This window comes from Ctenopharyngodon idella, chromosome 20 (assembly GCF_019924925.1).
Source record: "Ctenopharyngodon idella isolate HZGC_01 chromosome 20, HZGC01, whole genome shotgun sequence".
Lineage (NCBI taxonomy): Eukaryota > Metazoa > Chordata > Actinopteri > Cypriniformes > Xenocyprididae > Ctenopharyngodon > Ctenopharyngodon idella.
Window position 1 is genome coordinate 19486694 of NC_067239.1, and position 23029 is coordinate 19509722.

A 23029-nucleotide genomic window follows, 5' to 3' on the forward strand; every position below is an offset into this window, starting at 1 on the left:
ATGCGTTGGTTTACGTTATATTAACGCGAAAAACAGACTTCATTTGCGTCAATATAGTGTACTATGTGCCATTCACCATGTAGAATAGTAAATGTATGAACAAATGACCCATTTCAGCTGCAGCTTCAGTGTCTGTTGATAGTGTAGGAGGGGGCGGGACTTCAGATTCTAAAAAGCATTTGATTGGACAGAAGATTTGATAAGAAGCTGAAGTGCGATGTGATGTCATGAAAATCCGTGATCCATTTTAGCGGAAGTGAGAGACTGTAAGTTTTGAATGCTTATATCTCCTGAATGCGAATTTTGTCATTGTTTTGGAACACACCAGCTTATTCATAACATTAAGGCTAACATATTCATACTAAAAGCTAAAAAACTTACATTTTGATTTCAGGGGGACTTTAACAGTGGAATTTGTGGTTAAAAAAAAAACTACATTGCCCATGATGCTGTACAGAAAATTTCACCAATCAGAAGTTGTCTACCAAATGACGCACTAAACCCTATGACTAAACCGTTTAGTGTAATAATTTTATGAGGTTGTTTTGTCCTCCAACGTCGGTGTCTAATAGCCTTCCCCCTCCGCTATGTAAGGAAAGCTGCTACAGATGAGTGAAGTGTTTCGTTTTTATCACCATCCTACCACAGTTTCATTATAATCATCATCCTATTTATTTTGATTATTGACTATTTTATTTTGGCGCTCCCGGCGAGTGATGTCATGTTAGCGCTGACCCTCCGCTCTTCCCTTCCCTTCAGTGACGTTTTGAGCGGGCCCAAGTGAGTAATGCACTGGTAAAACATCTACTATAGTATAATGAAATATTACATATTATATTACAGACAGATACATATATATATTTTTTCCAAAAATAATTTAGTAAGAATACACAGGAAGTTACATTGTATTTGATGGGAAAACAACATAGGCTAGGCCATATCAGTAAGTAGCCTAATAGCAACATAGTTTTATTTCTGTTATGTTTTGTGATATTAGTTTGTTTGTCTCAATCCAAAACATTACATCACACCATTATTTAAAACCTTTTACCGGCAGTCCTTCACTGAGGCTAACGTTAAGTTAAATGGCTAAATCCAGCTCTTTGTTAATTGTTCATTTCCTTGTAATTATGTAAATAATCTAGGTATAATAAATAAAGTGCCTATGCTTGACCAGATTTTCTGAATGTCTGGTAAAGCTTTTCATAAAAATATTTCCTTAAATTACAATCCAGGCATATTCATTTTTTAAAAGTTAAAGTGTTTAAAAGATACTTAACAAGAATGATGCTTAAAAAACTTTTACGCACCCAGTGCTGTAACAGATGTATTGCTATATAAAAGTCAAACAGAACAAAATAATAGGCAATAGTTGTTCAGATAATAACCCAGAAGTAAGTCAGAGGACCTAAACATGACATAAAACAGGTACCTAAAAAGCCATCAATATGCACAGAACAACACCCAACTGTCATCTCTTTCTTTCAGCATACATACACACAAGGACCTCAAACATGTAAAAGACTGGGTAAGCATTTATCATCGTTATCTTCTCCATTTGTGTCATTTTTATTGCTGCTAGTAAAAGGCAAAGTATTTTCTTCTAGAGTCATAAAGGACCAATTTTCAGCCAGCTATTCATATTGAGAGTGATTTTAACCTTTTTATTTAAAACTGATGATCAGAAGCTAATCAGGGGCCAGGAATCCATCCACAATCAAAGATTAGTATGATCCAGAGGTGACAGGGTTTCATCTGTGCTTTCTAGGTCATCCTTCCACAAAACAGAGGTATCAGGTATATTGGGTTCATTCTGCTCAGACTTTGCATATTAGTTTCAATATGATTAGAATGCAGCCTCTTTTTCCTTAAATTATTAACTCACTATTTCCAGTGGTTCCTGGAAGATTGATTGTGACAGAGTTTTTAGACTAATGCACGTGCTACCATAACCAGTATTAAAAGTGAAGAGGAAAAATTTGTGTTCAGCTGAAGTAATGACACATTCCAACCTGCTCTTAACAGCAGGAAGAGTACTTTGACCAAGGCTGTTTTTAAAAGCATTTCTTTCCTTGTTGAAATGGACAAGATGTACCAATGTAAGCACCTGGTTTTCTTCATGCTTTCCCTGACCTGATATTTAGGGAATAGACTGTATCTGGTCACATGCAATGGAGCATGCAAAGTAATTATATATTAAAAAAAAGTAAACTGCTGTTTTTCTTTGTCACAGTGACAGAAGGCAGTGAACAAAAAAAAAGATAAAGAGAATGCAAAATGGATCAGGGCCTTTACACACTGAGTGCAGATTTCGCGGACAGACCGGGCAGATCACAGCTTGTTTAAATATTTTTTTGGCAGAGCTCCAGACAAAAAAGCCATTGACTTTTAAAATAAAACATTTAGGATTCACATGACTTGGAAACTAATGAATCACTTGATAAAGATGGTTGTACAGAAGTGCTTCAGTTCATTGCATAGTAGCTGCTTACTTTAGGGCCCGTTTACACGACAGCCTTTTCAACAAAAAATAAAAAACTTTTTATGCATTTTGGCCATTCATTTACATGACAACAGCGTTTTGGGGGCCTGAAAACACAAATTTTTAAAAACGGGTTTCAAAGTGTACATTTTTTAAAAACATTATCGTCTTCGTATAAAGTACAAAAACGCGAATTTGCGAAAATGGTGACGTCATGCACGTTACGTGTTCAGTCTATGGGCGCGTAGTGTTTCTTTACAAGGTGACATCGCCAACTACTGGCCTGGCAGTATAATACAGCGTTTTTAATAGTTTTCGCTGATCCGTGTGACTGGGGAACATTTTGACAACGTTGTCTACAGTAAAGGAAAATCTTTTCTGTTTTTAGTATATTGATGTGTACTCATTGTTTAGTACATACTGTGAACTCAAACAGAACCTCTTGAAGTTTGGATTTTTTCTTTTGATTTTTAAATTTACACCTGGACATTCTAGATTTCATGTTTTTTTAGATTACATGTAACAGTCCCTATGTAAGTTGTTAGTACATCATTATTATAGGTGCTTTTGAGTGAAAAACTGGTGTTTTTTATTTACTGACAATGTAGATGTGTCCAAAAAAAGTTCAGGAAGTAAAGTAAAACAGAACACTGAAGCAAAAGTAACATTGTGAAGCGACTTGTTTGAAAACATAAATTTGCCTCATCTGTTGTGTAGAGCTGGTTAATACTTGTTTTTGATTTGTGTTATGGTTTGTCAGAGAGTGCTCTCATGCAAATCTGTAATTTTGTGTTTGTTTTCATGCACACAAAGTCACAAATATGCACAAACGCACGTGCATATTTGGCTCAGAGGAAGAAACCGCACGGGTTTCTTTGATGAATCAATGCTGATCAAAACTTGATGACGCAATCATGTTCACTACGGAGCCTCTGAATGTCTAACGGAGACAAACGTGATACCACAGAAAAGCTGGGAATCTCCTCTTTACGTCTTTACAAGACTTTTTAAATCATACAGATTGGATTAGCGGTTCCAAAGTTATTAAACATTTAAGAACAATAGTTATTTTTAGCCACGGGCGGCTGTCTCTGTCTTTAAGGGTTAATGACCAAACATATCTTTATAAAAGTTCACAGTGCTGTTGCAGATGAAATACAATGTGCATAACATTAAATAAATCTTTTCGTTAGATACTGATTATTAATCACTACGGAGCCCGGCACGTCACCTATAGGAGAAAAAAAAAACAATCCGTGCCGACGGTTTTGCAATCCGTTCCCTCAGTTTATAAACCGTGCTCACGAATTCTTAAACTGTTCCCTCGTTTTAACAAATCATGCCCACGGATTAATAAACCGTACCCACGAATTTCAAATCCGTGCACTCAGATTTTGCAAACCGTACCCTCGGTTTTTAAATCCATTCCCACAAATTCATAATCCGTGCGCATGCTTTCGCAAATCCGTTCCCACGGATTTGTAAAAACTGTACTCACGGATTTGTGGCCCCGCCTCCAATCTTTGCCAGCAGATTCAACCAGCCACCTATTTAGGTGAGGGATGCATAGGCTATTGTTAATAAATAAACTTTATTTTACAAAATGGAGAATTTACTGAATTTCCATTCAGAATTCATTTGAGAATTTCCATTGTTTTTATCTTTTAAAGTCCATTTTGGGCAAAAAGCTTAGTATAATAAAATCACCAAAACAAGTTTTCATGTTAAGAATGAATAGTACACAAACATTTCTAAAACTGTAAAAAGTTAAAAAAATAAATAAATAAAGCATTCATTAATTTTTTTATGATAAACATACTGTCTTAAGTGCACTCATTTATAGTCATAAATTAAAAATAATTGATAAATAAATACATTTAAAAAATAAATACAATAAATAATAATAATTGTTGTTATTATTATTATTATTAGCCTATTGTTGCATTTAGGCTACATGCATTTAGAAGAAGAAAAGAGGAACAAAGAAATTAAAAGTCAGTCATATTACACAATGCCAGGTTTATTATGCAATAATAATAAAGTGCTAAGATTATCACAAATAAACACAAGATTTTGATGCACATAATTCTTATTAAATCGTTGTATTCCGCTACCCGTTGATAGAGAATCACTGCAGTTAATATAATTTGATGAATAATACACAATAAAACAATAAGATTCGTTAACACGTACCTGGCCCAGGTGAAAAAATACTATAGTAATTTATAGTAAATACTATAGTGTTTTTGAACCATACTATAGTAAAGTACTTGAATTAATTTACTGTGGTAATCCTATAGTTGCTGTGATAATATAACAACTATAGTAATATAAACAAATTACTTTACCCAATATTGTACTTAAGTTTTCTACAACTTTAGGGTATATTATACTACAATATACACTACAGTTTACTGTAGTAAAAACTAAAGTATACTACAGTATTTATACAGTTTTAACACTTTTTATTCGTGTTTGTAGTTCCAGTCAAACCCTTGTCCAACATGCAATGGGTTGTGGGCAATGTTAGCCATTAGAGTGTGCATGGATCTGCACTTCAGATTCTAACCGAGAAAAGTAGACCATCCGGGTATCTTTGGAATACTCATTGCAACATACTACGATTTTGGACAAACTAATTCTAATTTCAAATACTATTTAGGATGGATAGTATGTGAATTGGGACACGGCAATTATCTACTATAAAGAGTATGAGTATGTAAAACAGTATGTGACAAATAAAAGAGTATTTAAAAGAGTAGGCAAAAAGTACTTGGATGTCCTACTATTTTCCTACAAGATTCTGAAGATGAGATTGCTTACGATGGACACTTTACTGGCCACTGGAGAGGATTTGTGAATGGCAGTGAAGTTACACAACTGACACTGTACGTCACATGACAAAGACAACATGGCGGATGTAGTATGTCCAAATTACATTCATACTACACACACTCATACTTTTTAGAACATACTTTATTCAGTGGTCGTTAAGTAATTACTTATGGTGCGTTCGAGTCCTCCTGGGAAGTTCCTATTTAAGAGGTGGGAAGGTGTGTTTACGACGGCAGGTGCGTTCAAGTCACTTTCATCATGGTAAGATGAAAGTGTACATTTTCTTAATTAATTAAAAAAATACAGCACTTTTACTTCTACAAAATGAAGAACAATGAATGTGCATCAGGTGTGCTTTGCTTTTTAATTTTTTTAATTCATTTATGAATCCTTTGTAAACCTTATCGTTACATATTATATTGTTATATTATAATGCTATCATATTTTGTGCAGGCCATTAGTTTACTTCATTGTAAATAGAAAAGCCTGACAATGTCACTGCTAAATACCTATAAGTATTGTTGTATTCCGCCATGATTCTCACTGACATGCCCCCAACTCGTACAGATCGGGGCTTAAAGAAACAAGTTGAAACCTCTGACCCTCGGAAAGCTTTTTTTTTTTTTTTGCACATTTTTATTTTCTAGTCATTTTAGTCACAGTCTGGAGCTCTGCTTGGGGTAAACAGAAAAGATGCAGGATTTTTGTATTTTGATGTTGATGAGAGAATATCATCGTTTCAGTTTATTTAAAGAATGTTTTGTGACTAAGTAAATCATGGCTGTTTTTCAAAAATACAACTGCAAATGTACTGTTATGCACCTGTTGAGGGTTATTTTTATTCTGTCTTGAGCTTATCTCACTCTTAAAAAACAGCTTAACCTGTTAGAAGGCATTCTGTGGTTTTGATTTAATCTAGAGAAGCCCTTGCTCTTAACCCATGCATTCCAGCACCACAAGAAGTTCAGAAAGTAATACTTCTCCTCTTTGAAGTGCCCCCCAAGATCAAGTATTTGACATCACTAACTCATTTCATGTCGAAGCAAATAACCCTCACCTTCTTGAAGTTCCAGGCTCTGATCATGTTGTAATAAAGTGAATTCATGGTCATCTGGACTTCTGGCTGACTCGCTGTGTTGACCCTAGTTTTTCGTCACTCAATTGAAAGAACATCTGCTGCTTTTATGAAAAACCTATTGGCTCAGGACCACAGTGTGTCACTGACGATTGACAAACCAGTTAAAACCTCCTGTATTCCAATTCTTAATGTGGTTTTGAGAGAAAAATGTTTAAAGAGATTGAGAGGTTTTAGAGACTTGAGATATGGGGCAAGCTGAGCTTAAAGTTGTCTTAATTGAAAGCATCAAAGAGTAACGAAACACCAAAGAAATTGCTTAAATCTTGAATTATCCATTGCAGATCTTTAGTAAACAGGCAGGGGCCCTACTGGGCTGGTTAACCACACACACTGAACTGGGAACAGGCCCTTAGAAGCTACGTTGAGAAACATCTGTCAGTGCGGTGCAGTTCTCTCTCACTCAGTATTTGTGGGTGGTTTGTTGTGCTATTTTGGATTGGGTGCTGCTGCTAAAGGCCAGTCTGGCAGAGAGGAGTGTAGGGGAAAGCCGCAGTGGCGTCTGTCTCCTGGGGCCCTCAGCTGAAGGACCCAACCATTACTTTCTGATGACTGCGATGCTCTAAAAATGACTTGGGGGTTACATCCAGACAGATTTTATGAACTTGTAATAGCATAGATGTGATTATTTGTGACAATATGTCATCTTGCACACAAAGTAGACTATTTATTCACCCTGTCTTTTTATTTTTTATTTATTATATTAATTTTGGTTATAGTGTGCCCTCCCACTTTTCAGTGACCTTGGTTCAGGAAATATTTTTTCCATAAGTGTTTGTTAAAGATTTAAAAGCCATGAACCAAACTAATCAGCTACAAAGTGAATCACAACATTACAAATTTTGATTTGAAGTAAAGGTCTGCATTCCCGCGGCTCTCCCGCGGGACCCGATAAGATTTCTTGCTGCGCGGGATTAAATTTTGAATGAAAGGCGGATTGCGGTCGGTAACTTTAGTATACTTTAGGCGGGAGCGGGCAGTCTGACAATAACCCGGTCGCTCCCGAGACGCTTTGACATCAGCGCATCTGTGCTTGAACTTGAAGTGAACAAAACTTTCTGCAGTGGTGGCGTTCACACAGTCCCCAGTTCCCTGTCCTGAGAAACCTGGCAAGATATGTCATTTGCATTAGAGGTCTGCGCGAGTGCACCTTCAGAGAACGTTCAACCTTTGTGATCGGATTTTGAAGGAGAGACGTTCTGAAATGGTCGTCAGTCAGCGTCATTCTGTTCTTGCGTGGATGTTAAAAAAGATTTCATTTTGCAGTATAGCTAGTAAGCCAACAGTTTTCGTTTATGTAATTTTGGCATAGCCTATGGTTTTGAGGGACATGTTGTAGGCTATTTAATTTAGCCTATTTTTCTCTGTGATATTTAGCCTATTATTCTTTGTGACATTTTTTCTCTGACATTTTTTAGGGTGTTGACAGCATCGTAAGACAAATAACAAATAAAAATCTTGTATATGCAACATTTTATATTTGTTATCCCCAGTCACTCTCTTTCTTTAAGGGAAGTTTAAACGCGAGATTCTGGAAACGATCTTTAGCGGGACCCGTTGGGTCGGGAAGAAAATCACTATATGCGGATAGCGGGTGAACACAGAGTGAATTTTAGGCAGGAGCGGGTGCGTGCGGAATAGAACCATTGCGGGAGCGGGACGAAAAAACAGTCCCGCGCAGACCTCTAATTTGAAACAAAAAAAGTATTTGAAAATCGGACCAAAAGACAATGGTACAAGCCTGTGTTTCTATTTAATGGCTTAAGTGAGGGAAAGAACAACAATCCCATGCAACATTGCAAATGACAATCAAACTCGGGGATGAGTTTTATATTTGAGAGTGTTATATATTTGAGAGTGCAGGGAAACTCTATTACATCATTTGCAATGATTCATGGGAGTGGGTTAGTGCTAAATAATTCTTTTGACAATTTGCTTGTGTTGGTTCTCTGATTGGTGGAGATTTCTTTGAGGAATCATGAGTAGGCGTAATGTATTTTTTCACCAAGAATTCTGCTTTTACAGTTATTTTAAAATGATACATTCAACAAAAGCATATACCATCAATTAACAACCTTGTAGCTCACAGCATGTCTGTCTTTAAAGGTTTATATGTTGCTGTTAAAAATCTGTTCCCCTATTGAGAAAGTAATGGGATTTTTACTTCCGGAATCTGACTCTTCACAACAGAATTACATTGTTTGGTTAAATACTGTTGTTTGTTTAATTTTGTGGTTAAAAAAAGAATCAACCAATGTGAAAAGCCCAAGCGTGTACCCATTTGAACTGTTTTTCCCACAGCTGGCAAGCTTGCTAAAACAAAACAGAGACAGACCAATAAACTTGGGATTGAATTTCATAATTCATAATATATAACGTAAATGCACAAATACTGCTTGTTAAAATCCCGATGAAGGAGAGGTGGTTCATCGGTCAAGAGAAGGACATTAATATGGATTAGCTCTCTGTGGTTTTGATCATTTGTCTATAGTGTGCTCTGATGACCACCATTAGCATTTGTTAGGGGTTTCTGAGATAAAATGAATTATGGTCATCATTTGCTAATTTGCTAGATACATGTGTAACTCTGGTTTCAACTGGTTCAGTGAAGCAGATCAAGGTGACAGTGGAATCAAATCTTCAAATCTTTACATATTTTCTGGAATACTGTATCAGTGTGTTGTGATTGGTGAACCACTTTGGGTGTATTTCAGAAATGTCACACCCTTTACCATAACCACATTTTCTGGGATTCAACTCATCCTGGCCTCGTCCCCTTTATTTTGCTTATGCCTTGGGCAGGAATTACTTAAATGAGGAATATTGTGACGTGTACGTTCCAGGAAGAAAACTTAAACATTAAACAACTTAAACAACTTAACTACAAAGTTTTCAGAAACAATAGTCAGAAACAATGCTATAAATTAAAAAAATATATAAAGAATAACTTCCTTTGGAGTGGACTTTGTGCTTTGTATCTTTGCAGACCCTATTTATGCTCAAACAGCAAATCGCATATCAACATTTCAATCAATTGACAGATCTAATAATGTTACAAATGTTTGTCTGTCTTCACAAATGGGTACTGATTTAAACTAAACTCTCACATTAAGTTCTGTGACATTTCAAACGATTCCGGTAAAGACATTTTAAAGTCAAAGCAGCTCTTGCTTCATGCGCCAGTTCTCACTTGGCATGTCAATAGTGTTCTTTCTCTTTATTTGTAGCCCAGTCTATGACAAATTTGAGTCAGTAATCTGTCTGAAACCCTTAATTTCCACCTCGACATTAGAAAGCCCCAATAATATTCATTTACTTGATCCAAAGGCTTCAGTCACAGGTTAGTGCTTGTTTCTCCAAGAGTCCACGTGAACTGTTTTGCTTGTATTAGCGAGCGCAGTCTCTCTCACAGTTCTTGGAGCATTGTGTTACATCGGGACGCTCGCCCTTGCTCATAAAAGCATGCAGTCATTTAGTTTGAAGCATTCTCCAGATTACTTCCAAAAGGCTTAAATATCATTATGAGGCAGACCTGGCTCTGCAAATACCGTATCTTTATTACCGTTGCTTTAATGGCTTCTGTGGGAGTGAAGTCATCTGCTTACATCCATCTCAGAACCATGAATGGCCTGATGTGTGGCCAGAGTAAATGCTATGCAAAGGTCCTCCAATGTCTTCTGATCTCATTTCCTCTGTTTAAGGGAATGGTTCATCAATGAAAAGATGCAGCACACCTGCAAAAATGTGTGTCTGCAAAAATAATCAAGAATGGCATGTCATGCAGATTTGCGTCTGATCCAAAATTGTGACAAACACATAAGAATATAATTTGGTCATTTTTATGAATTGAATTACGCTAGTCAGTTCTGGCAGGTCTGTTATCTACTTTCTAAGATGAGATAAAGGTCGGTGAAATCACATATATGGCTTGTTTTTGTCTGCTAACTGATTTACTTTTTATGTTATGCTGGATGTGACAGTTCTGTTTCTGATGACACTAAATCAGTTTTAGGTTGTACTAAAAGTCTTTTATATAAATCAATGCTGTGTCTTATTAATGTCTTTTTGAATGATTATGATATTTTATCTGTTGCCAGGGATTACTTTGGGTGGATTCTTCTGGGGTGAAGAAATGATGGATCTCATGTGCTCTGAGTGTGTCATTAAAACAACATTGTTTCTAAGAAAAATGATACTTTGGGTACTTTTTTTTTTAAAGACAGGCCTGCCACAAACATGGTGGCATATTATTCATTATATTATTATTGGCTTTATTCAAACAATTCCTGAACAAAATCCCTATCCATCAAGTTAATCAGGAGTGCCTGCTCTATAATTTTACTCCGTGTTATTTGGACAGTCTTAAGCGGTGTTTGTTCCAAGTTCTTTTGCTCGTCAACTGGTTCTGAACTGACGCAGAGGTGCACAAACCACAGGATTGGCCGAATACTTGTCAAGCTGTCAGGCATGGGCAGAGCAGTTTGGCTCACTCTGAGTTCCTGCATTCTTAAGCTTGCTAGGTTCTTAATACATGGCAGCCACTCTTCCGCCACGTGGCAAGTGCCATAAAGAGCAGCTTTCTTTTAGTTTGAGGTGTATAGTGTTGATATTCAGCTCATGCCGAATCTATTTCCCCTGTGCCAGACTCCAGCCTGAGGTGAATCTCAGTGCACAAGTTCTCCATGTAGCAAACCAGGTACCACCCTTGAGAACTGCACTGTCTGGGCCAAATCACTTTTATTTTTGGTGGGTTTATGTAGCATTTAGAACAATATCCTGGCTACTTCTTTCCATATAATGGACAAGTTTGTCAACCACAAAGGCAAAATTGCACAGAAAAGTGGTCCAAATGATTCTGAACATCTTCTGAAGCCATACGATAATTTTTTTTTGTAAGGAACTGATTAAAATTTAAATCATTGTCCTATTAAAATCTTCATATCTGTCCTAGCTTTCCTTAGTGCATTGATTAGAGAATAAATGATGTCTAATTCGTGAACAATGTCTTGTGACGGATCTTTTCTGTGACTTGGATGATCCAGTTCATGATCCAGTCCATTATCAGTGAATAATGGCTTAAATCTTAGTCTGTTCCAATCTTATTGCTTCGGAAGACTTGAAATTTGACACACAAGTTGTATGAATTGCTTTTATGATACTTTTGTTTTGCTTTTTGTCATTTTGTATCACAGCCCAGTCCTCGTTCTCATTGATAAAAAAGAGTGGCCTGTATGTTCAAAATCCCGAAAGTCATACAGGTTTGGAATGATATGACGTTGAGTAAATGATGACAAATTTTCTTTTTTGAGTGTACTATTTCTTTCTGGTATCTGTTTTTGTGGAAATGAACGCTCAGCCACCCGTGGACACAAATGATAAATTATATGCCTGCTCAGGAGAACTTTAAATATCAAATGCTCCGAGATGGGAACGTGATACCTATAATTTACAGACATGGTTAAGCCATGTTCAGTTTTATAGTAACCTACATTAAGTGGCTTGTGGTCTTAATTCAGATTAAATATATCTATTTGTCTGACAGAGTCTGCAAAAAAGAAATGGAGATGGATTCTCGCCTCTTTTTTTGCATGGACTACTAAACATGTTAGGCTCTTAGACAAGGCAAGTGAGTCTTTTGGTATAGAAACTTAACTTCCGCTTATGCATTTACACCATCCAGCCATCCAGGGCTTACACACCCTTCCACAGTCCCTCCTGACCAGACCCAGGCATCAGATTGTAAGAAGAGAGTACAGACCAGGTGCAAACAAAATGTGAAATACTTTCAGTGGGTGGAACTGCAGGTCATGGAGGAGAAGGTTTACCATACCTCTTTACATTTTTATAGGCCCTGAGATTTACTGTTTCCCTCTAAGGGACTGAGATTCTCCCCCCACAGCATAGGATTCCTCTCTGAAAGATTGAGCTGACACATAAACAGACTGCCAAAGATGATCTGGATAGTTTATAACCAGTCACCATTTATGTATTTAGTCCTTCACTTATGCTGCTGCTTTGCATTAATATCTAATGACCTTGATGCTTATCTGAGAAGTTTTCCCCCAAAGTAATAAAGCATGTTTTTGTTGATTGATAGTGTCTACAGTGGGTTTAGTTGTTTGTTTCATTTCTATGGCAATATTTGGAGTTCGTTTAACTTATTATGTTGATACTCAAGCAAATTCCTTTGTGCAATTACATTTAAACCTCATTCATTTTATTACATCATTTAATTATTTAATTTGAACACCTTTGGATTCACACACTGTTTTTTAAGCAGTCTTCCTGAAGAGGAAGTCAGTACTTGTTGTTTCTTAGGTTCTTATTAGGAAAATTGCACACAGCTTCCTCACTCTTTTTTACGTCTGCCAGTGCAAGCTATTTGTGAAAGTCATCCCTGTCTGTATAAATGTTTCTGATGGAGCCCAGACCGGAGGAAATGCCAGGCGTTCCGTGATAAGCTATAGCTTTCCTCCATTCTGGAATAAAGCACATCGCAGACCGGCCACATTCTCCCAGGGATCAAATAAAACCCACCCAGTGAAACCTACCGTGACCTCTCTGCTACCATTCAGAAATATTTAGACTCTAGAATAGTATTTGAGCCACTTTCTGGCAAAATCCTCATAATGTGCCTTTTGAATGACTGTAAGAAGCCTTTTCACGCTCAGTAGGAGCCATCCTATGGCCAAGTGTGACACTTTGATATTATACTTGGCATTTGAGGATCATAATAAATGTGCTTGAAGACAAATAAGCATTTTATGTGAAGTTACTATTGAATCAACATGCAACAAATTAGCTTTTCTAAGTTTTCATTTTGATTAGAGATATTTACACTTCATTAAAAGTTAGAACAGCAAGGAAACTTGTAAAAGTCTGGGCCAGGGGTCTAATGGGCCCTTAATTTACAGCAGGCAGCACAACCATTTGCCATACTGATACAAAGTGGAACTGGTCCAAACTCTTCTGGTCCAAGCAATTGTGCTCAATAAGACTGAAATGGAGGTACGGCTACAGTAAATGTGCTTTTAGCGTATTATATGCTGTCCTGAAGACATTTGTGACATTTAAGCTCCTAATACTTACCTTGCCATATATTTACTCTGGGGTAATTTCTCCACGGGGAGCTACTGAGCAGTATACTTTGCATTAATATATTACTGTGTTGGTTAATGGATTGCAGTATGTTCCTTGCTCTCTGCTTTATATTATTTGCCTTGTATCCAAATAAACATGAGGACTGTACACAGAACGTAACTTGGAGTGTTGCCCTGGTTTTAGTAAAACATTGAGCTGCATTTTATAATGAAATGTGAGACTGGCATGAGCCTGTAATATGGGTGCAAATTATTTATTAGCATGAGGATCTAGACCTTTCCTTACTAGTCTTTACATTCTGTCTATGTAAATACTATCTAGATAAAGACTTACTTTCTCCATTCTGTTTTCGCCTTGATAGACGATCATCAGAAGCCTGAAACAATTAGCCGGTTGGCAGAGTGAGAAACCCGGATGGTATAAATCAGCAGGGAGGCAACAGGCTCCAGGAAGGTGAAACCAAAGAAACCACATCAAAAATGTCTGCTGTGCCACCTATTTTTTCATGGTATGCTATCAAAATCTCATTTTCTGAAGTACACCAACTACAAGAAAAAGTACACAATAGAGTTGTGATTATAGTGTGATTGTAATAGTGTGATTGCACGAGAAGAAATGTATAACAATCCTCTTTTCTGGTATTAGAGAGAAATGTTTTTTTGTTTTTGCAGGAGTTCACTGAGCGTTTATAGTATTGTGTGTTGGAACTAGCTTATGCCAAACTACACACCCTCTTGCAGTGTGGTTACTACCGGAGAGCACAACTGAAACTGTCCATTCAGCAAGGTTGTATGGTGGGTCAGCGAGAAGCATGACGGAAGCTTCACTAAATAAAGGGGAAATTTGTGGCCGATGTGAGATCCTCCCACTTAAATCAGCTATTTATATGGAATCGTAAGGGCTATAATCGTGGTCACCTAAATATGACCCTCAGCTTTAGGAATGGAACGGTTTAACTTGCTTCATGGCAAAGAGAGAAAAAAATAGCACGCTAAAGAACACGGTGAAATAATGTTTGGCTGTAATCAACCTGTGTTTGACTCAAATATTTTGCTCCAAGTATTCCTTTTCTATAGTTACAACAGTGGTGCTGGTAATCACAGGTTGAGAAACCCAACCATTTGAATTTAGAATATGCTATTATTTCCCCCAAAAAACAACAAAAAAAACAGTGAAAAACTGTAATGCCTCAAACATATGGGATGTTTTGGATGAACATGCATTTAAAAAAAAAAAATGTATATATATATATATATATTTAAAATATAAATTTTATAGTTTTTAAATTTCAAATATAAATATTTTCCTGCCATTATTTATGCCAAACTAATAAAAGCAAAAAAGGCTAAAAAGCTTTTCATTTTCTTATATATGTTTATAACTTTGATCAATTAATTTGAAAGAACTATAGAAAATATTGTTTATTTCTATATTTCTTTCAATTGAATTCTGAATAGCACTCAACTGAATAGCACCCAAATTTCCTCTACATTTCCTCTTGGTAGCACTTCATGGCCTTTGTGGCCTAAAAAGCCCATAATTGGATGATCCACAGGTTCATTAGTCTCATTCATCAGCCGTCAAATCAGTTATTTTTGTATTCACCCAATATTCAGATGACTGGGGTCCCCTGGGACGAGCTGAGCCCCGCCTCACTCCAGACTACTCTCTATGACATTGAGATTGAGCACAATTGATGTGGCTCCCAAAAGGCTTGGTTGCCAAGATTCAAAATGAGGAATGTTTTTGGAACAATGAACATATAGAGGCTGATTTTCAATTGTGATTTTTCCATTGCACGTGAAGGTGGATGGAATAGAGAGCTTAAGTGTTTTTGTGGGCCGTTTCAAGACTTCCAAGAGCAAAACAAAGAAGCAGCTCTTCTTGTAATGCATTGGCTATTTCTTGAAATGTCATTCTAGTTCATTGGCTTTACATAGTGTTCATGATGCAAAAATCACATTCTTACTGAATGACCGTAATTATGTAACAAATACAAAATATGTTTGTGAATTGTCACTCACGCTCATATTGCGCAATACTCCTGTCTGAAGTCTGATAGAACATGTTCTTGGTTTCCAGTAGATTTCCAGGTTTATGTAATTGCTAAAATGTAAGGTGGCCAGTCTGTACAGACTGTTCATTCTTCACAATCGGATTTTACTGTTGCCAGTGTGGCATGACCTTTGCAATAATCCCTCTGTTCCAAAAGGAAGTGATTCTAAATCTTAATAAGGAGATTTGAGTGGCAGCCCGGCCTGGGTTTAATATCTCTATAAATTATTTCAATAATTATCTTTCAATTTATTTAGATTCTTAAATCTTAAATGCATTTCTTATATTATTTGTGTTTTGAATAGAAAAATTTGACTGGCTTTATTGGTGAAGTGGTTTGGTGGTATTGGCCTGGTCTCTAACCACACTGTTGTTACACCAGTCGTCCAGGGCATTGAGGGCTTCCCTCGAAAGGCTTGCATATAAATAAGTGTGAAGGCTAGAGGAAAAACAGAGTTTTGACAGAGTCTGTTTTTATCTGAACAGGAGCTTTCCAGCATTCTGTTTTTGTTGTTTCCTTTCCCCTTTAATTGGGAACCTCCTTGATGTTTTGTTGTTAATTTCAACTGCTCCCTTTGGGAACCAATAATAATTCCATTCCAAATGAGTTCTCAGACTGTGTATTAGTTGCAAGTTGTCATTTTGTGAACATGTTTAATGTGTCATAGTGCTGGACTTGTTGTGATGATTTAATGTGCTTGCTGTTGTTGCGGTCACAGGCTGCTTTGTTGCTAACAGAGCTCTTAGCAAATAAAACCTATAATTTAAAGACAATTTTAGTGAACAAAACATATTTAACTCTTTCACGGTGTTGAAGGGAGAAATTTACTGTTGTGATCTTGTGCTGCAAATTTAAAATGAAAGGAAGAGGTTGGTGTCAGATGTTTATTCATAACCATTGATTAGGAAGTCTAATTTTTATTAGACTGTTTAACGTACATTGTCTTTATTGATGAAAAAAAAAAAAAAAAAAAAAAAAAAAAGTTTATGCCTCTGACATAAAATTAAAATGATAATTTATTGATGCTAGTTATAAATTTAAAAGTGACTAGAGTCACATATATTTGGAATTGTTGGAATATTAGTACCGAAGGGATTTATGATGTTACAAGAGGGTGTCACAAGTGGGTGTTGTATTCAAGTGGTTAATGAGACTAAATTAACAAGACACACCTGAACTGAAAATGCTCAGTAACCAGGCTGACTAAGAGTATTAGGCAAGGCAGGAAGCCTCCAGGGTGGTATCCGAAAAAAGTATCGTTACTTGGGCGGAGCTATGGGTATCTGGACTACGGGGGCTGAAGCTGTCACTGGACTCTGGTCGGGGATGGTTTTTGGCTCTGATCAGCCATAAGTCATCCATTAGCTCTGGAGAGGACTCAGGCAGGGTGGCCATTTTGGAAAGTCTCATTCTCAGCGGCAACCATCTTAACCAAGGGCTCAGGCGTGGCAGCGGCCATCTTAGGACGAGGCTCTGGACTGGCGGCCATCTTGTGACGAGGCTCATGGATGGTGGCCATCTTGCGACGAGGCTCTGGGATGACGGTCATCTTGCGACGAGGCTCATGGATGGCGGCCATCTTAAATCACTTTACTGAGGACTTGGTGAAGTGCCAGAGGACAGATGGATGGATCCACTGGAGGGAACCGACTTAGGGTGATCTGCCGATGCTACGTGCATCTTCGATGGGGCTGGATGAGACATACTTTTCTTTTACTGCCTCAGCTTCAAAATTAGAACCGTTTAACAAGAGAATAAGATTAATAGACTCGACTAGGGAGAAATAACAAGCAGGTTCGCTATACCAAATGGTATTCCTATCCAGTCCCATATGAAAACACAATGAGAGAAGCGTCAGGCCAGCTCACCCGCTGGGAGAGCTTAAGAAACTCCTCCACATACCTCTCCAAAGGACGACCTCTCTGCCTCAGTCCCCACAGGCGGCCCTCAGCCAGGCTCATCTTTTTCTGTTTGAGGTCCTGTATTCTGTCACGGGTGGGTGTTGTACTATTCAATGCACAACAAAGGAGATATATTCAATAACATTTAATAGAATACTAGGAACAAGGAAAATCACCAGGAAATTATACCACAAAACACCATGTAACTTAAACAATACAGGATAAAGACTGGACTGAAACTGAAGGCTTAAATACACAGCAAACAAGGGGTTAACAAGACTAGATTAACAAGACACACCTGAACTGAAGACACTAATTAATCAGTAACCAAGGAGACAAACAGGCAGGCACACAAGGAGAACTGAAACAATTAACAAACTAGAAAACTGACTAAGAAACTGAAGACAGGGGAAAAGCATGAAAAGAAATCAAAAACAAACGCAAAACGTGACAGAGGGCTTTTTTCTACCTTGATGATAAGTTTTACTCCCATTGCGACAAATCATTCAACTGACCAATTTCTGTACACGTTCCAGCAGTGAATTTTCCTAAGCCTAACCACACTCTAAACCTAACCATGATTTTAATTTGGGATCTGTAAAGAACCAAAATTCAACCTCAGAAGAGGCCACAGGATTTTCTGATGACTGTAATCTGAATAAACTCATGTTTTGAACACGCTTGACAGCATGTAAACAGCAACATGAGGAAAAGAGGTCTAGAATGAAATAGATCTATTGGGATATAGTTTATTCAAAATGAAAATTGTTATCATCTGCTCACCCGCAAGGTGGTCTTTCCAATGAAAGTGAACAGGAAATGTCAGTGGGAATAAAAGTCATATGTTTTGTATGAGGCAAGTAATATAAACTCAGCAAAAAATCAAAAAGAGAACATCCTCTGACTTTCAACTTGCTTTTTGTCAGCAAAAATCTTGACGTGTAAATATTTGTATGAACATAAAAAGATTCAACAACTGGGATTCACAGACATTTGAAGAACAGAAATGAAATAATGAATCCCTGAACAAGTGAGGGTCAATATCAAAAGTAGCAGTCAGTATTTGATGTGGCACCAGCTGCTTTAACTAATATTAGTGCATCTCATCCTCATGGACAGCACCAGATTTGCCATTTCTTGGATGCGAGATATCACTCCACTCCCAAGGCACTTGCAAGTTTTCAAACACGTCTGCGGGGTTAGCCAATATGTCCTTTCTGTCTCCCTGTAGTACTGTCTTAGGTGATTTATATTCTGTACATTGCAGTTAATTGCTCTAGCCACATCTGCAGTCCTCATGTGTCCCTGTAGTTGGACTGTGCCATGTTCACACAGGTGATCAGGGAGCCTGGGCATCGTTCTTCTGGTGTTTTTCAGAATAAGTAGAGAGGTCTTTTATAAGTAATGCATTACAATATTGTTACTCCCTACAAAAAAACTAATTGCGTTACTTAGCTACTTTTTATGAAAAGTAATGCGTTAAAAGTAATGCGTTACATTACTTTTGCATTACCTTTTCTCACCTGAGCTGGGCTTGCTTGTTTGTTTTTACTAACAACAACAACAACAACAAAACAAACCTCAACAAAACAAACAAACCGAAATATAGGACGTTGGAGAAGGAAGTTCAACACTCTTACTTCAGCAAAAAAAACAAAAAACAAAACAAAACAACAAACAAAAAAGCCCCACAAATTTGATGTTTATCTAAAGTAATTTTTGCTTAATAGTATGGTTAAATTAGATTATGAAAAGTCAGCAGCAAAGACATTGGTTATTAAAGTGAGATTAATACATAACGTATATTTGTTTAATTTAAAGGGATAGTTCACCCAAAAATGAAAATTTGATGTTTATCTGCTTACCCCCAGAGCATCCAAGATATAGGTGACTTTGTTTCTTCAGTAGAACACAAATGATGATTTTTAACTTCAACCGTTGCAGTCTGTCAGTCATATAATGCATTGAAATGGTAACACCATCTATAAGAATAAAAAAAACATGCACAAACAAATCCAAATTAAACCCTGCGGCTTGTGATGACGCATTGATGTCCTAAGACACGAAACGATCGGTTTGTGCAGTTAGTGAGGTCTGAACGTGCTCTGACAACACACTCAAGCGCGAGACATCACTTCCATCATCAGAACGCGTTCAGACCTCATCAACCGGATGCGCAAGGCAGTTGGACATAGTGGTGTATTAGAGGTAAAAAATTACATAAATACTGTTTTACTATTCATGCGCATGATTTATAAATCGAGGGAACGAAATAGTAAATCGTGCGCACGTTTTAGTAAATCGAGGGAACGAATTAGTAAATTGTGTGCACGATTTAGCCTACTCTTTTTTTCCTGCATGTCATGTCCGTGGCTCCGTAACATTAACAAAGTTAACTTAAAAACCGAATGATTATGTGTTTGTAATGAGATTATGTTGGCCATACAGATTATTTACAGATATTTCTTGTGTTAGACAATCAGAATTTTTGTTTACAGTTTAGACATACAAGTAAAGATAAAATCAAAAACTGTTTTGTCTGACTGTTTGCTTGACTAAAGTTGTATGGCCTAAAGAGTGTTCAGCACACAGCTTTAAATCTTCCAACAGGAACAGAAGAGAAAAAAATCACTTTGTGTTGTGGTTGGCAAGACTAAAAAAAACCCTCTTTAATTTTAAGATGCATGTGCAGATAATTCTACAAAAGCTGCGCTACTAAAGTGGAACGGTTGAAATATTATAAACAGTGTAATTAGAGGGCTTTTATGTCATTTATAACACCAAACTTAAAAATAGAAAGCATGCAATTGTGTATTTGTGCTGTCTGGCTCACGGATCAAGTAGACTCAAGTAAATTGCTGTTGTTTCTGTTAGCATGCAGCTGCGCTGCCAGTGATTCTATATTGACCTATTACAGGAGCCGCAATTTTGCCAAGGATGTGTACCTATATCAACATCCTTTGGTGGTCCTTAAACAACTGTCAAGCTTAATCCAAAAGTCAAACCTATAACCATTAAACAACTAGCCATCACCAGTCTTGATGCATCAGCTCAATAACATACCAGGATTAGAGCCTTTTTATGGTCATTCAAGGTGTTTAGGTTGTATAAAGCTTATGGATTCACCTCTCTCAATTGCAGTTTCAGCAATCATTAATCACAGAGCTATAACTACAAATCATTTGGGCCCCAAAATGAGGTGAATCTGAAGTGTTTGTCACATTTGACACTAATAACTTTCTACATGGAAAGTGAACTGCTATTATATGAGGCATTGGAAAACACTTGTATATGTCAGAACTACATTAATTTTCAGCATCTACTGTGCAAGCGACCTGTCAAATTACGGGTCATCAAACACTCTTCAGTGACTGGAGAACCCCCTCATGAATGCCAGAGTATTGTATTTCAGTAATGTTATTTCAGTACTCAGAATTATTTATTTCTGAAATTGATGGTTATTTGAACCTAAGATTAGGTTTCATTTATAGAATAAAAGTAACAGCTTTTTTGCAAGTATTTCCAGTAAGCTGTTTCACAAAATGTATTATGCGCAGGTATTTTCCTGATAGCCTCAAGGTGGTTCAAAGCTCTGTGCTATAAATTTGTCTGGGTATCCTGGACTCTGTCATTGCTGGCCAGCTCTACAGTTTTCTCAAGCCAACACGCTCTTTAAATAAGACTCAATGTTTTCTACCACTGGTTTGGGCTCATAATGTTTTCATTGTTTCCCTCGAGTGAAATTTTCCCCCTTTGAGATTTTTTAGCTAGTGACATTTTCCATTTTTGGGACTGCTCCCATAAAAACAATGCTGAGGCTTTCAAAGAGCTGCTATGATTAGTCTCATACTTTTCTTTAGTATAGATTTTTTATATTCAATCAAATAAAATATTATAAAACCTATTATTATTATTATTATAATAATAAAAAGTGTCAAATAATAAAATAATAGTAAATGGTAACAATAATAATAATTATTAATTATAGTTATTATTATAGATAAGTGATAAATAAATATGCATATTGACAATAAACCAGAGTTCACTGAATTTTTGTACTATGCTGTTTTGTCCTTGTTATTTACAACCCAGATAAAGCATTAAAATGTCTGTGTAAAGCATTAAAAAGTGCAGCAACTGCTCAAGGCTCAGAATAAGGTGTTTAGTGTTTGTGCTGCTCTCTAAACAGTAGCCCACAAGGAATGCTGGTAATTAGCTCTGTAATCACAGGCTTTGGAAAATCTGCAAAAATACACAGCTGATCTCTGTGTGAAAAGGTTTTATCTGTGGTTTGTGGCGGTTTTGTAACATGTGATCAGTAGTTGTCTTTTAGTTCTCAGTGATGAATATCATAGCATGACCACAAATTAGGACTGTAACACAAAAAACTTTCTTTCATATTTGGATACTGAGAGCAGGTTAAAAGGTTAGTTCACCCAAAAATGAAAATTCTGTCATTAATTACTCACCTTCATGTCGCGTGATTTCAGTAAACGGGGCTTCGTTATGTCATAAGTGTTTCGAAAATTCAGTGGTTCACCACTGGGGGGCGTGACTTTGGCAGTTTGATACACGCTCCGAACCACTGATTCGAAACAAAAGATTTGTAAAGCTTCGAAGCTTCATGAAGCAGTGTTTTGAAATTGTTGAATAAAGTTGTTATTTTGTTTTTTTTGTGCACAAAAAGTATTCTTGTCGCTTCATAACATTAAGGTTGAACCACTGTAGTCACATGAACTGTTTTAAATATGTCTTTAGTAGCTTTCTGGGCATCTGAAAGTGTTAATTATCTTGCTGGCAATGGAGGCCTCTCTGAGCCATCGGATTTTATCAAAAATATCTTAATTTGTGTTCCAAAAATGAACTTCATCTTACAGGTGTAGAACGACATGAGGCTGAGTAATTAATGACAGAATTTTCATTTTTGGGTGAACTCAAATCATTTGCTGTCAGCGGTTATCCAGGTAAATTGATCCAATTTTAGCAAAAACATCCAAATGGTTTTCTCATTTTTTAAAATGTATGTCATCCCACATTCTGTTTTATCTACCGCAGGTGTGTGATACGAGACCGAGCGGATGAGATCAATTGTATAGATTGGCTATGTTTGGATAGATGGTTGGATGATGGGGGTGATGATAAGCAAAGCTTTGCAAGTGAAGGTACCCTGGATCTGCAGTGGACTTGAATGCTAGTGATAACATCCCCAGCATTCACATTCTCATGTTATGCAATGTTTGAGCGCATATGGGCCTCTTGTTTTGATCAATTTGTTCCTTTCAAACATTTCCATTTGGGAGCGAGCTGCAGGAATGTGTGCGCAGATGTCTTAGATCAAGGTGTGATATTGCTCATGTGGGACTGTAAGTGAGCACAGACAGGTTTGATGGAGACTTTGCAAAAACTTTGGTTTCATTTCGAAAGGTGAATTATTGGAGTGTCACCAGAGAAATGATTGTTTGATTTCAACCCACAAGTGGATATGTGCCTCGACATTTTATCCTCTTGCATCGCGGTTT

General features: G+C 37.0%; 2 long non-coding RNA genes across 2 annotated transcripts; one reads left to right on the plus strand and one right to left on the minus strand.

Annotated features, from left to right (window-relative positions):
• Positions 1-502: 502 nt before the first annotated feature.
• On the plus strand, positions 503-16520 carry LOC127502963 (uncharacterized). Its single transcript, XR_007926971.1, has 4 exons — positions 503-780; positions 1489-1528; positions 13915-14061; positions 14225-16520. It is a non-coding gene; the product is annotated as an uncharacterized LOC127502963 (long non-coding RNA).
• An 86-nt stretch (positions 16521-16606) lies between these two features.
• On the minus strand, positions 16607-19798 carry LOC127502962 (uncharacterized). Its single transcript, XR_007926970.1, has 2 exons — positions 17512-19798; positions 16607-17334 (listed from the first exon to the last, which is right to left on the minus strand). It is a non-coding gene; the product is annotated as an uncharacterized LOC127502962 (long non-coding RNA).
• Positions 19799-23029: the final 3231 nt, after the last annotated feature.